This window comes from Sinocyclocheilus grahami, unplaced genomic scaffold (genome assembly GCF_001515645.1).
Source record: "Sinocyclocheilus grahami isolate Dianchi unplaced genomic scaffold, SAMN03320097.WGS_v1.1 scaffold125.1, whole genome shotgun sequence".
Classification (NCBI taxonomy): Eukaryota; Metazoa; Chordata; class Actinopteri; order Cypriniformes; family Cyprinidae; genus Sinocyclocheilus; species Sinocyclocheilus grahami.
In genome coordinates, this window is record NW_015505304.1 from 404,128 (window position 1) to 421,482 (window position 17,355).

At 37.8% G+C, this 17,355-nt stretch overlaps 1 long non-coding RNA gene across 1 annotated transcript in view; it reads right to left on the reverse strand.

Moving 5' to 3' along the window:
* The window catches only part of LOC107590147 (uncharacterized), a 63,795-nt gene that overhangs the window by 13,058 nt on the left and 33,382 nt on the right, over window positions 1–17,355 (reverse strand). The window contains exon 2 of the long non-coding RNA XR_001609750.1: window positions 6,808–6,985. This is a non-coding gene — a long non-coding RNA (uncharacterized lncRNA). The remainder of the gene's footprint in view (window positions 1–6,807; window positions 6,986–17,355) is intronic.

Consider the following 17,355-nt stretch of genomic DNA (forward strand, 5'->3'; position numbering starts at 1 on the left):
CAGGGTGCAGTAGCAGTAGATGGGCTGCGGAGCGGGACCATTTGAAGTGAAGAACACTCGAGGGATTGAAAAACAGAAAACCCTTGGTTGGATTCCTGGCTTTGTGCAACAAGAGGATGAAATTCTATAAGGACTCCACTAGTGTGCACTCTTGATTTTTTTTCCTCTACCTCTCCTGTCTTGCATTTTTTTCTACAAAGCAAAGGGTTTTGCTGGTCTTGGGGTTGTGAAGCAGACAAGGAACATTCCTCAGGGGGGCCCAGGCGCCCTTTCTTGACACATCTCAGTGTTGCACTTTCTTTCCCCCCTCCCTCCCTTGGTTCCCTCTCTCCAACCACTTCAGCAGCCCCACTTTCCCCCATCGCTCGACTCATTCTCTGACTCGGCTACCTCATATCTGTCTGTACCCACCAGCCCCTCCTCTCCCGAGATGCCTGCCTCCATTCCTCTGACTCAAACCCATCCCAGCGCTCTCTTTCGCCATCTCACCCTCCCTCTGCTCGCATTCTCCATCACTCTGCTGGGCTTCTGTTTGTTTGGTAAAGACTGTTGAGTCTTTGACGTCTGTAGATGCCTGTGATTTCTCCCAGGCTCCCGAGGGGCCCAGGGAGAGAGTGCTTTGTGCTCTGACAACGTGGGCCTGCAAAGAGGGAGCTGGGACTGTTTTTCTGCTCCAACGCTTCTTGGCAGGGTGTTTAACCAGTATCGGTGCACTGTGCTGCTTCCAGGTGAAAGATTTGGGCTTGGAAGAAGAGACTACACTAGACTAGACCATAAACAGAATCAACAGCGAAACAGAAGTGCGTTTACTTAGGTTAAGGTGATATTTTTTTAAATGCATTTCTAAATAAAATAAGTATGGCACAGCACAGTTCCTGAAGCTGGGATTCTTCACAAATCCCACAATATCCAAATGAACCGTTTTTGGAGCGGGATGTTTAAATAGTCACAACCCCTTCAATATTATAAAATAAATACATAACTTTAATTTTACCCTCCTGTCTGCTTCTCTATGACTATACATTTAATTTAACATATTAACATTTTATGCAACAACCTTGTGAAGTACATCACGATACCTACATAATGACACTAGAGTACGACTTCACTTAAAGCTTGACATATGTCAATACATCGAAGAATCTACACAACATTTCCATGAAAGGGGCTTCGGAAAGGCTTGCTGAAACAAGCCATAATCTCTTTCAATACCTTCCTCCATCTCTGCAGGGCTTTATAGTGACCTGCTCCATAAAAAAATCTGTAAGAGATGAGGATAGCGGAGCAAGACATTAAAGCTTGATAAATGACTTTTTAGGAGGCTCTGCCATGATAACACTTTACTGCTTGCTTTGCCATTTTCAGAGCCTTCCTCATTAAAGTCATTTGGCTTCAAGGCCAAACTCTCCATTCATTTATAATCAAATGAGGGAACTTGATGATGAACTAATTCAGATTCTTATGAACAATGGCCATCTGAGATGGAATAAAGGAGGCAGATTTCTATGGCGTTGTCACCCATATCAAAGGGCATATTGCATCGCTTGCTGGCACAAAACTTACATCTCGTTTGAAGAAGAAAAAAGAGGAGGAGTGAAGAAATGAGAAGAACATTTGGGATATCTCAGTGGACAAAGGGGTTAGGGAATGTCATTCACTCAACCTGCATAAAAAAGTCGTGATTTTCATTCAGTCTAAAAAACAAACGTTGTGAAAAAAACAAGTCACAAAGTCTAATTATTGTCAAGTGACTATAGAGGCTGAAAAATGAATAAAACATTTGAGCCAAATGTAAAATTTGACACATTAAATAGTGACAGCAGATCAAAAAGATGGCCTGGGGACTTTTTCAGATTTGTATTTATTTTTTGTCTGTAGAGCAACTCAAATAACACTGAAGTAAATGTATAAAACTGCTACTGGAAGATGAGCAGGTGTGTGGAGCCTCACTCCATAAGGCTCAAGGCCAAGGAGAAATAAAATACACCTACACATAAATGCTGGCACAGGCATGTACACATGCATTTATAGGCAAGTAACCACAATAAATATCCTTAAAGAGAGTGACTACAGCATTTGTACCACTGAAGGTCTCTGTGTGGCATATTTTGCATCTGAAGTGAAACTTCAGACCTGTTCTAGTCAGACTGTATGACAACTCAAATGGAATAACAAGCTGCTGCCAAAAATCCTGAAAAAAAAAATATAACATCTATTTTTTAAATAATATCTGTGTAACTTGTAATTTCTCATAAATGTGACTTAAGCCATAATTGTGAGATAAAATAGCAATTGCAACATTGTAAGATTTTTCAGGTCACAGTTACGTGAAATGCAGTTGCAGAATTGCAAATTACAAGAAATAAAGTTGCAATTATAAGAAAAGTCACTGACTATGAGAGCCTCTCAAAACAAATACAGCTCAATTGCAGTTTACAACTACACAAAAGCTTTTTTTCTGACCTCAAAAAAGCCAACATTCTATGGCATAATTATCATATAGTGTTATAGTTAAGCTGTCAGCTTCTTGTAGACATATGAATTATGAAAACCGTGATGTAAAATGTCTTTAACATTACTTTTACAAAGAGCTACTGCTGCCACCAAAGACCAAAAGTATGGGCACGCAAGAGAGAAAGTGGAAAAGGAAAATAAAGAGGGACAAGAGGAAGGAAGAGAAATAGAGAGACAGAGTGTGGCATCGAGGGCACGGTGGCCGTATGTTTGACATTGGAAATGGTTTAGAACAGAAGGAACTGGCAATTTCTCTCTCTAATTAAAGGCTTTGGCTCACATGACCATGTACAGGTGCACCAACACCAGACTGCAGAGCTGGGAAGAAAGGCCTCCTTGTGTGTGGTGAAGCCATGCTCGCTCAGCGGGAGTTTCCACACACACACATACTCACAGAGGATGCAGCCAAGGAGTGCAAACATTCACATTCATTACCTTCACTACAATTTCAAGCCCTTATTTCAAGTGACAGAAAAAACTATGCAAAGTAGTTGTTATTTTACAAGTTTTTTCCTTCTCTTTTCCTGTTCTGCTCATGAACTCTCTACTCTCCAAGCAACTTCACTGGTTACTCGTGTCAATTTTTGAGCAACTCCAGTGGTCAGATTACTAAGAACCCATTTTTATATTCTTATGGAACTCCAGGAATTGCAAGATCTGACTGAAGGAGGCACAAAAAAAAAAAATCACATTGGCAACAAATTGACTGAACATTACTGTTTTGAAAGACAAAATTTCACTTTTTCATTTACAATGACTAGACAATATATGGTTAAACTATTGAATCAAGACCTTAACCTTTTTTATTAAGATTTATACCATTTAGCTTTAGTTTTTCAATGAAGTATTTTTTTTGTTGTTGCATGAAATACATAGTGTGTGGGTCTTTTAGCCCTTTGATGCCTCAATTAATAAGTTTATAAAATATAAATGATCATAAAATATAATTGCTTTAAAATATGATATAAAAATATTTTATATAATATTTTATATATTATTAGAGTTACTCAGTGCTTCACTTTCACTATATAGTCAAGCACAATGACTATATAAAGAGAACGGTCATAAAGAATTATGGGTAAGGGTCAAAGGTGATCGCCCACTGTGGTTTGGATGTAGCAACACACATGAATAGCATTTCTCACCAGCATCAGAGGGTTAATGAGGACAAATATTAGAGGACATCAGTGTCAAAGGTCCTTTAGATTTACACACCAAATCAATCGGGAGAGGTAAATAATTTGGCGTAACAGAGTCCTCTTTTAGTAATAGTTAATCAATATTACATTAAGACATAGGATCTGTTAACTAGGGGTGTCCCCGACTAAGGATTTTCATAGTCGAATCGGAATTTTCGAATCTAGCCGATATTCGACTGATAATCAAATCATATGTTTTGGGGGCGGGGCAAAATACATTACCAAGAGTCAAGTCAGACATTCGACAGCCATAATTACTGACGTTAACACACAGGGAAAATGTGTAATGGATGCCTCGCAGATACAAACGGGGTAAATAATGTTTTATGTTTTGATTAATAGATAGTTAAAATTAAGACTGTGAGATTGGTAGTCAAATCGGGCTCCTCATATCGAAGTATCGAATCTTTGACTATTCGGGGTACACCTACTGTTAACAGGTGTGCCTGTGTCATTGAGTAAGTTTTCATGGACAACAATAATCTAATTTTAATACAATTAAGACAATACTCTGATTAAGAATCTACCATGTAAACAGAGATTTTTGATTACCTTAATCTGGCTTAAGTCATAATCGAAGTAAACAGAAATTGAATTAAGACATGTGGAGTATTCCTATTTTAGTCGCATTTAGACTTGTGCCGGTATTCGGTAATGCGATATATCACGGTAATGAATATGCACGATATTGTTATCGTGGGCACTTCTAAATACCGTGAATAATTATATATTACAAATTATTCAGAATTTTGAATGCATTTTAAGAATACTTTTCCCATCAACTGGTCAAAATGCATAACACCGCTGTATTCTGCATGAAAGACGCGTGTGCACTCTGATGTAAATAAGTGTGGACGAGAAGCACATGGCGGAACATGTGAGCACTACTTTCTGTTTCTGAAAGGTGTTTAAATTATTTAAACAGCCATTCAAATTTTTGTATTTGCTATTATGTTCATCACAGCGCCAAATACTTAAATATTTAGACTTAATAGGCTATTTATTTTCAAAAAATGTTTAACATTTTAATCTGGAGTCAACATGCCCTTGATATTGTTTGAAAGTGTTTTGATTCTTTATTGTCCGTATACCGTAATAAAATCATTTGCAATTAATCGCAACATGAAAATTTGATACTGGCATATCCCTAGTCGCATTACTGAAGTGCAGTATAGACGTGTAAACACCATAATCACATTATTAACGTCGTGCAGGACTTTTCGCTGCATTTTGCGACAGGATACACACACGGCAGTGCTTAACCGTTTGACGGCAAATAAAAGAGCTTCAACACCGCCATCGTCTGTATGCACATACAAATAATTAACTGCACTTGAAGCTTTCATAAAATTAAAAATGAAACGCCCAAAACGATACATGGCATCATCACGAAGACGAACTATGTTTATACGTGAAATTCCGGAGGGTACGTCGGATGGCGTAACGTGGTGACGTAATGACGTGTGTCATTAATCGAACTATGTACGATAACATGTAAAACGGGAACATGAAAGGAATATTCTAAAAGCAACTCATGTAAACACCATAATCATAATATTGGCTTATTTAAATAAGGTAAATAGACTACTGATGTCCATGTAAACGTAGTCACTGATAACGAGGTTGAGGGGTCCTGTTACCCTCTGCATCTGTAATGCATTTAGGGAAGAGTGTGGACAGAAAAAAAAATAATTTCAGCCAAGAAAGTCCGGGAAGTGAGGAAATTCCAACTGACAAACTGGATATGGAAGACACTGACGCATAGGCCAAAGAGCAAAAACAGCACAAGCCTCTGCACGCTGACGTGTCACTGCATAAAACAGTCGCTTAGAGGATTATTGTGACTCAGGCTAGGCTGAGACTGCTGCTAGAACTGGACCTAAAGTGTGAGGATTTCAGTAGAGTCTGCATTATCTACAGGAACTATGGTTAGGAGTATACATAAAATCGCCAAGTGCAGTTCTGGAAGATCTCATGGAAATATGAAGCCTGAGGACTAGATCTGGTTAAAAGATTAGTTCACCCAAGAAAGTAATCTCTGACTCATTCTCATGTCATTCCAAACCTGTACAACTTACTTCCGCTGAACACAAATAGAGAAATTTTGGACTGTGTATCATCAGTGAGGCCCAAAATGTCAGGTCTTCTGAAGCTAAATAATAACTTTGAATAAGACACAGGCTGCTACAAATGGGTAATTTATTCAGTGGAGATTCCGATCTGTGTGATTCACTAACAAATCAATTAGTGAACTGGATTACCCAATTCACTAAAAAAAGATCAGATTCATAAGAATGAATTGTTTGAGGTTTCAGACATAAATTTAGTAAATAAAGAAAAGCAATTTTGTTGTCATTTTTCTGTCCAGATCTATTACTAAACACGTTATTCCTTTATACAATGACTTAAATACACCTCTAGTGTATAATCTGTATAATCACCTTTAATATCTAAATTAATCTAATTGTAAAATAATTAAATAATATGATAGCAATACAAATTTTTACAAACCTCTAAATATGTGATGTTTGCAACAAATAAATAAATACATCAATACAAAAATCGGTAAAACATTATTTTAAGGTGTCCTTGTTGCACATGTTACATGTACTTACTATTACAATAACAATAAATTATGCATAATTACATGCAAGTAACCCTAAGACAAACCCTAATCCTAACCCTAACAATATAGTAAATACATGTAGTTAATTAATATTGCTCAGTACTTAAATGTATAATTACACTGTAACAAGGACACCTTAAAATAAAGTGTAACCAGAACAACTTAAGTCACACAGGATGTGAATAAGTTATTTTCAAAATTTCCATGTCGGGGTGAAATATGCCTTTAACATTTTATACTGTTTCCATTAAATGACAAGCTGTAATACTATACACCACACAAATAAACTTTTTGAGATGTTGAAACCAATGCAATACAGTTTCGTTCGCATAGTTGGTTGTTTATAGTTTACGCAAGACGTGGAAATTGCACAAGAAACAACTAACAGCTAAACACACTTCCTGAAAGTCTGGGTAGAGGACTTGGGGTCTATTGCACACACACACACACACACACACACACACACACCTGCTGCTGTTGAAGGTGCAGTAAATCCACCGGGCTGATCTCCCCATTGGTGTCACCGTTGGACCCTCCCTCTCTTCCTCCGCCGTCTGATTGGCTGCTTAGACTGCTGACTCCATTTTGATTGGAGGGTGTGGTTCGAATGGTCTCAGTTGCTGATTCTACCATCATCACGTGGCACCTTGGGATAAAATAGCAGATATTGATTGACCATCAAGCATTTTTGGAAGTCCTAGAAAGAATATTACAATCTACATAGGCAATGTGTTTTATCACAAAAGCAAATACACACTAACCAATAGCACAGATTCACAATCCCCATCAGAAAGTGTTTATATGCAGTAGAAATACAGTGACACAGGTGTTAACCTTGATAAGAACATAGTAAACAAGCTGTGCGCCATACATCTATTTAGATATACCTAAAGAACCACCTGAGCCTCTGAACAGCCAATGGCAGCCAAGGACACAAACACGGAGGAAGGCGCAACAAAGGTCTGCCTGAAGAGATACTTGTGTCTGTGCCTGTGAAAGAGTGCAGTGCTTTTCACTTTTACCAAAGGTTACAAAACAGTGCATCAGCTTTGATCGAAGGACATTTGTCTTTGACAGAAAGTGTTGATGCATCAAAGAAGTGACAAAGAAGCCCTTTCAATTAGAAAAGCTGTACTCAAAAGAAACACCAACCTCTCGTACACCTTATTATCAGCCGTACAAAAACACAAGCAACTTCAGGAATGCATTTACTGTCTTTAAGAGGTGACGAGTTCAAGAAGAAAGAAATAAGCCTTCAAATGAGTGAACGATTCAGTGAACCGGTGACTTATTGATGTGTATAGTATTATTAGAAAAATAATGAGTGCTCCTCAACTAAAAAAAGGAAATATGTCAATTGTGTTGTCATTTTTATTTAAAAATACATTAAGCATGCAATTCACACATAAAATTACTTGAATACACCTCTTCTGTTTTGTTTTTTTAATGTGAGTTAACATAATAATTTATATATTAATATGCTTATTCGTAAAGAAGAAAAAGCCAATAAAAGATCAAGATTCCTGAGAAGAAAATTAAGTAGTGATATATTAAATAGTTGTCAAGGTTAGATCAGACTGTATAATATTATATTTTACAATATTTTTAAATTAACGATTTGTGTAAATGAATAAATCAAATGTTTTGTGTGTGTTTAAACGTATTCAAATGTTTCTGGTAACACCACATGAAATTAATTTAAAAATAGTATAAACATTTTGCATAACTACATAATACAAACAGGAACACACAGAGTACATTTCTAAGAACTCTGCATGTGTGTTTTCATCTAGATTTTCACTACATTTTGCTTGCTTTATTTAACCTTGCCTTCTTATTTGTCATTGACGTGCTTATGAAAACCGTAAGATATTCACTTAAAAACAAATTTCAATGACATGAAGCCCAGCATTGCGATTGCATTGTGGGAATGGTATTATCTACACATGTAGTACGTGCCGTGCAGTAAAGCTCGCCACAACAACAGCTGAAGACACAGATAGAGAAAACTCTTTATACCTGCTTCTACACCCAGATCTACATCAGGACGTTTTGGAAACTCAAGGGTGCTTTTATGGGTCCAGTAATTCACAGTAGGAATCACTTAAATGCACCTGGTTGAGGAGTTATATACTTCACCTAAAGCTGTCAACTGAGGCAGTCACGCGAAACTCGCATTACTGAAGAGGATGCAGGCATGTCTTGTATCATGGGGGGCGCAAACCAAAAATGTGGGTAGTTTTATTGTCTGTGGACTTGTGAGAAACTCTAAACCATGCAAGGTTAATTTACATCCACCCAGACATTCAGGGGACAATACTAAAACCCAAGCTTCAGCTTCTTTTTCATCATATGCAAGAGTCTCAAGCTCTTTGAGATACGCAAGACTTGAAGGAACGAGCAGCTGCTGAGCGAGTGCATCACTGCCATATTAACCAGCCCGGGGTGTAAGCAAGCATGAAGCCTTGTCATATCCCGTAATGGGTGTATATTGCCGCTATAATGGATGGTTGTAAATAAAGCAGCCCAATAAATCTGCACAGGGAACCTTTGATTATGGCTGTGAGACAGAAGTTTGCAGCGTCTTGTAATTGTTTTTGGCAAGCTCATCTAAGCCGCCAATGTCGAGGCTTGCTGCATCTTGTTTAGCCCCTGAAGCCCCCTCTAGCTGAACTTTGACCTGTGAGAACAGAGGAAGGTGCATTTTTCTTCGAAGGGGGAGTGAGGGATACAGAAAGGGTGGGTGTTCTTTTTCAGATCGAAGAGATAAAATGTGCTTTTTGGGGGAGGGCGAAGTAAAAATAACAAATAAAAAGGCACGTTTGCCTTTTAATTGGGACGGAGGAGAAATGGGACCAAACTTGCCTTTGCTTCAGGGACAAAATTAACAAAAAAAGCTTGCAACAGATAAAACAAAAATCCCAGGACCAGCGTCTTCGCAACATGGTAACGCAATGCATTTATGTTCTAATATCAGCAGATTTTCTTTGGCACTTACAAGAAAGGGTGGAGGGGGTGGTGATTCATTCTCTATCCTGTTTCTGCAAGTACTGAGGCTACAACAAGGGATCATGGGAACTTCTGTGACTGCCTGTTAAAAGCTGTTTATATTGCTGAGAGTTGCTAAGGTAAGACAGCAATGAATTCTGATTTGGCTCCAGAAGTGCATTTTAGTAAAAAGTGAAAGCTTTGTAGTTCTGGTGATTTTTTTTTCCATATGCGTAACACAAAAGGAAGTAACACAAAAACAAACAAGGTCAGGAAATAGAGAGATGGCGAAACAAGCCACAGTTTATCTCACTCATGACTAAATCCCATCCTCCCCGAAGCAAAGATCCTCCATTCACTCCTTTCTCGTTCTCTCTCTCCATCTACCCCCGAGGCAGCTGCAGTTCCGTTCCTGTGCTCAGGGTCGGAGTCGGCGGCTGGCACGGGAACAGAGGATTCAGAGAGAGCAGGGTTGAAAAGACGCCGTCTGAGCCAGGTAGGCCAAGGGGCGGAGGTCTCGTGGGTAAATCTCATACAGGTGGGCCGTCACTTCACACCCTCTCAAAAAATAGCAAGCCCAGCGGGGACTAAAAGCTTCCAGTACTCCAACAGGGTCAGAGGTGAAAGGTAGATTGTCTTTTCCCAGCTCCCTTTTTTATTGTTTAGGGAACACCATTTACTGAAGACGTCAACACTGTAAACTGTAGACAAAGCATCAGGTGTTCCTGCCTACAGCTGTTTTTGCTTTTTCAAGCAATAAAAGCAGATGAGTCAATGGCATATGAAGAAGAAAAAAAATCTAATTGAAAACAAGTACAGTTCTTGGAATGTACTCTATTTAACCTTCAATTTAATGACTTGTGTGGTCTAACCAATAGTAAAATATAGATTTCCTTATACCTTAAATTCATACATATATACATAAAGATCTTAATAATTTATCCCGAAAAAAGAAAAAAAAGATATATAATTTTTAATTACTACATTTTTTAATTAATTTTAATTAAATAATTAACATAACATGTATACTGAATAACATTTCAATGTATTATTGTAGATGTCTATAATAATTATTTCCAAAAAAAGTCTTTAAATATATTTTTCATGTTAAAACAAAGTATTACTTCATGAAATATCACTACACCAACATGGCATTTTACCTGCTAAATTAAACCAAAAAAATTAAATTGAATACCACTGTGTATTTTTGTAGATGTAGATTATAATGATCTTTTTTTAATAAATTAACTCAAGCTACACTTCTGCAGAAGAGTGAATCTGTAAACGTTCGAATGACGACAGGCTCAGCGGCTGAAGCACATATTCGTTGAAGTTGGAAGTGAATGTACCTCTGAACCAGTCTTTCATGGCCCGCTCGGCATGCTGAGAGCTTTGAAGAGGATTGAGGCTGTCGGATCCAGCTGGCTGATCCCAGATCAGCACATCTGCAACCCCAGACTGCAGATTGGACTCTGCGTTCCGGTCCGACTCCAAAACACAAGCCCCACTAATGCACCCTGAATTCAGCACTTCCAGCCCGGATCATTACACCAGAGTGAAGACGGTAGACGGCCAGTGCCAGCTAACAGAATCAGTCTTTATTATTTCAGATGAAAATGAGTATATTTCAAATCCTTCACATAAAAGCTTATTACTGGCCTCTAAAACACTGAAAACTCTGTAACGGATAATTGACTGTGATACCTGAAATTTAATTTTACATGTTTTGCTTTTTTCCCTCTTGTTTGGGTCTCAGTGAAAGAAAATATGGCAAACATTAAACCAGCTAAAGAGTTTCTTTCACATTAAAAAGTTATGTTCAAGGAGCAATGTTTAAAATAATGCGAGGATTCAAGCTGTAACTAACTTGGCAATGTCGACAGACTGGTTTAAATTTGCAACTTCAGCTCTCCGGCACACACCAGAGCTCCATTTAACTACAAAGAGCATTACCCAGATCTAAAAAAATAAATAAAACGGGCTTAATAGAAGATGACAACTTTGAACAATATTTATAAAAATGGAATACCGCTTTATTCTGCCAGTCCTTTCCCACTTTTTTTTTTTTATCACTGACTCATTCATTTACTCCGTCTTTCCTGTCCTCTTCTTTATATAGGAACTTTTCAAGGCATATGTGGAACCGTTTCACATTTTTTTCAGGGGCTGTTCACTTTTTTGTCTTCCTTTGCACCTGTGGAACAGTTCTTTCTGCACGTTACGCACACGCTAGCACACACAGACATCCTTCTCAGTAGTTTTTTTTTCTTTTCAGCAGCTTACCAGATTAATAACTCTTTATCATGTTAAGCCTTATACAGGTCTATTTATATAAGTCCCACAAAGGCTGTTTCTAGAGTCTTGCATCAGCTCGCAGGAATGCTCTTATTAATAAAACAAAGAAGGAGCCAACATGATTAGTGGAGACAGCCACAGTTGTGCCAGCACATCTCACGTCTTCTCCCTTAGGCTACCGAAACAACAGTCCCGCAGAGAAGCAAACGCTTCGTCAGGAGTGCGCCACTCCTGTTTGTCACTAAATCTGACTGAGCAACATAAAAGTCCACCTGAGCACATGTAACATACTTGCTTTATTTCAAAACCTAGTGAGCTGTCTATAAAGGGATAACATTAAGATGCTATTGTTGAAAGCACACCTAAAGTTGTTTTGAATTAGGCTGTGTTTTAAGATACCTCATTTTGGCACATAATGCATATTGATGCATGCTACGGTAGTTTAAACAGTTGAATATGGAACTCCAAGGTTGCATTTGCAGGGGGAAAAAACAAAGTAAAATAAAATACCTTGAATTCAAAGAAAGTCTCTTGAGTAAAGCTCAGTGAGAAAAAAATAGGTATAGTTACAAAACACAAAGAAAAAGAAAAACAAACACTTTTGGTCAAAACTGTCAAATGTATTAAATGTAAAGCTCAGTGCAAAAAAAGATGGCAGATAAAGTGAAAAGTATATTATAAATGCTGCTAAAGATAATTTTCATTCACTACTGAGAAGTATTGAATCAAAATAGTTAAGATCAATTAAAAATATAAATATGTACACATATATATATATATATATACATTATTATTCTATTCATCAGGAATTGACTGGCTCATAAAAAATGGGCAGTATGTACCAAAACAAGGTATAAAATGTCATGACAAAATGTTACAATTTCATAAAAACTCATACAATGAGATCCGAAAGAAAATGTACACTTTATAATAAAAACTGCAATCCTAACTAGTTATCAGCTAAAACTAAAATTATTAAAATATTTGTTAATTGATATAGTTTAAAAAACTAAATTAAATATGAATATTAGATTAGACAAAAATATGAAATGTTGTCATGCCATCTAACTGAAATAATCAAGTTGAAGGACTAAAATTACTAACTGAAAATTAATAAAAACTGAAACTGAAATAAAAATAAACCTAAATAGTAATATTTAGAAAATAAGAAAAAAAACGAATAGAGAACAAAATAGCGCTATAAAAGTACTTACAATTAAAAATGCACCAATTCCAAATGATTATATGAATTCACACAAATTTGTCAATAATTTGCTCAAATGCATAAAAATGAATTAGAAAATTTAGATAAAAAGAAAGTTGTAAAGCCAAAAGTTTTTCTTAATTCCGTAATAACATGCATGGAACTAAATTATGTATAATAGGAATGTGGAAGTTTCTTCATGTTGGCTTTTAAATTAACCAATGTTACAGTACATCCAGTTGAAGCACTATTACTGTCAGTTCACCTACCCAAAGAGAAACACACAAATGTGAGTGATTTTAATAATATTGATTGTTTTATTCTAATGCTAAAGCTCTAGACTGATTCAACATAGTTAACTGGAATCAATCCCGGGTAAAGGACACCAATTGTCCCTTGGGCAAAATAACTCACCCCAGCTTACTCAATTGCTCCAATTAGATCCCTGGAATTAGTGTATTGCAGTCTCCTTGGATAAAACACATTTCTTCTAAATACTAGGTAATCAGATACCTACAAAGTCCTTGTAAACTCATAATTGCTCTGTAAAGATTATGATTTTTTGTATTTTATTTTCAAATCCCAGATCTTGATGAAAGACGGTGCTTTTGTACAGCAGATAAAAGCTACAGATCCATTTGAACTCAACAGCCTCCTCTTGTGATCACATGGAACAGTTCCAGCCAGTGCAAGTGGGATAGATGGATTTTACCTGCTCACTACTCAAAGTCGAATTAACATCTAAGAAATATATCCGTGTGCATGTGCCTTTCCACCATGCTGATTTAAAGAGCACCAAAGGTAAACATTCGGAATGGGTGCTGGTTTATTGCAGACTCGACTGCTTTTACTGTCACAACCGAACCCCCTCGCTCCTATTACTAAAGCTTAGGACCACCAATGTCCAAGTTTCAAAAAGCTCCGTTGTGTTCTTTGCTCACTTTCTCTATATAATGTATTCGTTGTTTGAATAACCGTGGAAATGAAATCATTACAATTAATAGGCCTAACGTAGGAAGAGTTCATTTGCAAAAGCCGATAACTTAATTTAAAACATTTTTTAGAAATCACGTTTTTTTATTGTGCATTCCGAGTAATATCAATCAAACTGCAGTTGGGTTGTTTTGATTAAGTAATAATAACTTAAACAAATACAGGTACACTGTAAAAAATTGCCATGAATTTAACGGTAAAAGACTGTAAAAATGCTACAGTAAAAACCTGTTAAATGGTTAACGGTAAATTCCCCTACTATATACAGTGAAAAACATTAAGAATGGGTGCTGGTTTATTGCAGACTTGACTGCTTTTACGGTCACAACCGAACCCCCTCACTCCTATTACTAAAGCTTAGGACCACCAATGTCCAAAAATAACCAATTCATTTCCCCACGGCACAGGCTGAGACAAGGGGCACAGAGAAAATGGGAGCGTGGAAAAAGAAAATGGAATGAACGGAATGATCTGCGTTCACGGGACTAATGACACAACTTTGATCTTCTGATCATTTTCAGCGGGTTTCAGAGCTAGTGCCCTTCAGCTGAGGTCTTCCATTTTCTCTTCGATCTAAACTATGGCAGACAACAATTAAGGAACTGCTTACCCGCCGACTGTCAGAAAAATCAGAGGCACTTAAAGGACAATTCAATTATCAAGGACATTCTGATATGAAAGTAAAAAAGTAAGAAAGATTCTCACGGGGGAAAGAAAATGAGGCCAAATAAAACAGAGACGACAATCCGAGAAAATGTGCATGGGGGATGCAAGATATGCATTCATATGATATCTAATGTACCATATGGCCATCTGATGTGTTCTTGCGGCACCTGATGCAGAAGGAGGCAAAGTCCTGTTTGCAGAGCCCATAAAGATTAGCTTCAATCAGGTGGGTTCGTTGCAATAGGTAAACACCACAGCATTCCCAACCGATGAGATCGCTCCCGTGTGTGTGTGTGTGACCAGGGCAAACATTTACTCCCCCTGACACCACCACCCTATGCCTTTTTCCCCTTTGGCCCAAAGTAAGTGATTTTCCAGTCTGCACTTGATGGTTAAGAGACTGAAGATTTCTATACGAGGCCTCCTCTCCATCAGACGCACAGATCATGGCAAATATTTGGAATAGGTGCTGGGATTTCACAAATGGCACATTTGTCAGCCACTGAATGCACACAGATTCATCCACTAAGAGATCAACTTACAGATAGCCAGATGATTATAACAGACAGACAGACAGACAGACAGAAAAAGAAAGAAAGAAAGAAAGAAAGAAAGAAAGAAAGAAAGAAAGAAAGAAAGAAAGAAAGAAAGAAAGAAAGAAAGAAAGAAAGAAAGAAAGAAAGAAAGGGGGAAAGAAAGAAAGAAAGAAAGAAAGAAAGAAAGAAAGAAAGAAAGAAAGAAAGAAAGAAAGAAAGAAAGAAAGAAAGAAAGAAAGAAAGAAAGAAAGAAAGAAAGAAAGAAAGAAAGAAAGAAAGAAAGAAAGGGGGGAGGTCAGCAGGGGCTTGTGGGTCGTGTTAATAGCTGGTGGTTATTATCCTGTGATCATCAAGATGAATAAAGCCATTTCTCATGTCCTGTAATGGTTTAAGAGGCTAATGATGGGGCAAGGGCAGTCTCAAGACTGCATGAGGTACTAATGCCCAAATTGTATTTAACATGGTGGAACAGAGGTGGAACTTTATAGCTTTGAGGAGCAAGCAATCCAGCAACTGCCTAAATGCACACAGATGCAAAACCTGCTTTATGAACATGACCTTCATATGCAAGATAAAGTTTTAATGAACAGCAACTGAGACCACAGTGAGAGAGGGAAGACGGGCAGAATTTGAGAGTCGGCTGATCTGGATTAAAAAATAGACAGTGGGAACAGGAAAATCTGTAGTGAAGCCAGTTCATGTTTTTGCTCCATGCCGAATCAACAAAGCAAGGATGACTCAAAGCTGACAGCATGGAACTCGCTGGAGGAGAAAAGTGTAATAAAGTTTCAGAGAATATTATTGTCAAAATAAATATATATATATCCGGAGGGGATGGGGGGGATCCCCCCCCCCTCTGCTCTATGCATCCCTGCCTCTGCTGAATTACTTTTAACCCCGGTGGAGATAAAAACATCCCATGAACCCACTCTGACGTCCCGATCTTTGAAAGCGCTTTGAAACGTGAATAATTTTGCGACGCAATGGTTTAACTGATTCGGAGTTTCAAAAAGCTCCGTTGTGTTCTTTGCTCACTTTCTCTATATAATTTATTCGTTGTTTGAATAACCATGGAAATTAAATCATTACAATTAATAGGCCTAACGTAGGAAGAGTTCATTTGCAAAAACCGATAACTCCATTTTTTTATTTTCAGAAATCACGTTTTTTTTTATTGTGCATTCCAAGTAATATCAAGAAGATATCACGGGTTCATCAAGTTTGTCGAAATAATCCATCCTCGATCACTTTTAGTTAGATCACTCTGAAAAAACTCCTCTCAGCTAGAACGTCTTTTCAAAGTGAAAGTAGCCTTGTCACCTGACCTGAATACAGCGTGCTGATTCGCTAAAATGGACTTATCGGCTTCTGTTCAAAAACAACAAGGGCGCTCGTCAGCTCCTGCAGTAAAACGTGAACTCGCGATTCAATTCAATTCAAGTTTATTTGTATAGCGTATATAGTATATACAGTGGGGCAAAAAAGTATTTAGTCAGCCACCAATTGTGCAAGTTCTCCCACTTAAAAAGATGAGAGAGGCCTGTCATTTTCATCATAGGTATACCTCAACTATGAGAGACAAAATGAGAAAAAAAAATCCAGAAAATCACATTATAGGATTTTTAAAGAATTAATTGGTAAATTCCTCTGTAAAATAAGTATTTGGTCACCTACAAACAAGCAAGATTTCTGGCTCTCACAGACCTGTAACTTCTTCTTTAAGAGGCTCCTCTGTCCTCCACTGGTTACCTGTATTAATGGCATCTGTTTGAACTCGTTATCAGTATAAAAGACACCTGTCCACAACCTCAAACAGTCACACTCCAAACTCCACCATGGCCAAGACCAAAGAGCTGTCAAAGAACACCAGAAACAAAATTGTAGACCTGCACCAGGCTGGGAAGACTGAATCTGCAATAGGAAAGCAGCTTGGTGTGAAGAAATCAACTGTGGGAGCAATTATTAGAAAATGGAAGACATGCAAGGCCACTGATAATCTCCCTAGATCTGGGGCTCCACGCAAGATCTCACCCCGTGGGGTCAAAATGATCACAAGAACTGTGAGCAAAAATCCCAGAACCACACGGGGGGACCTAGTGAATGACCTGCAGAGAGCTGGGACCAAAGTAACAAAGGCTACCATCAGTAACACACTGCGCCGCCAGGGACTCAAATCCTGCAGTGCCAGACGTGTCCCCCTGCTTAAGCCAGTACATGTCCAGGCCCGTCCGAAGTTTGCTAGAGAGCATTTGGATGATCCAGAAAAGGATTGGGAGAATGTCATATGGTCAGAAGAAACCAAAATAGAACTTTTTGGTAAAAACTCAACATGTC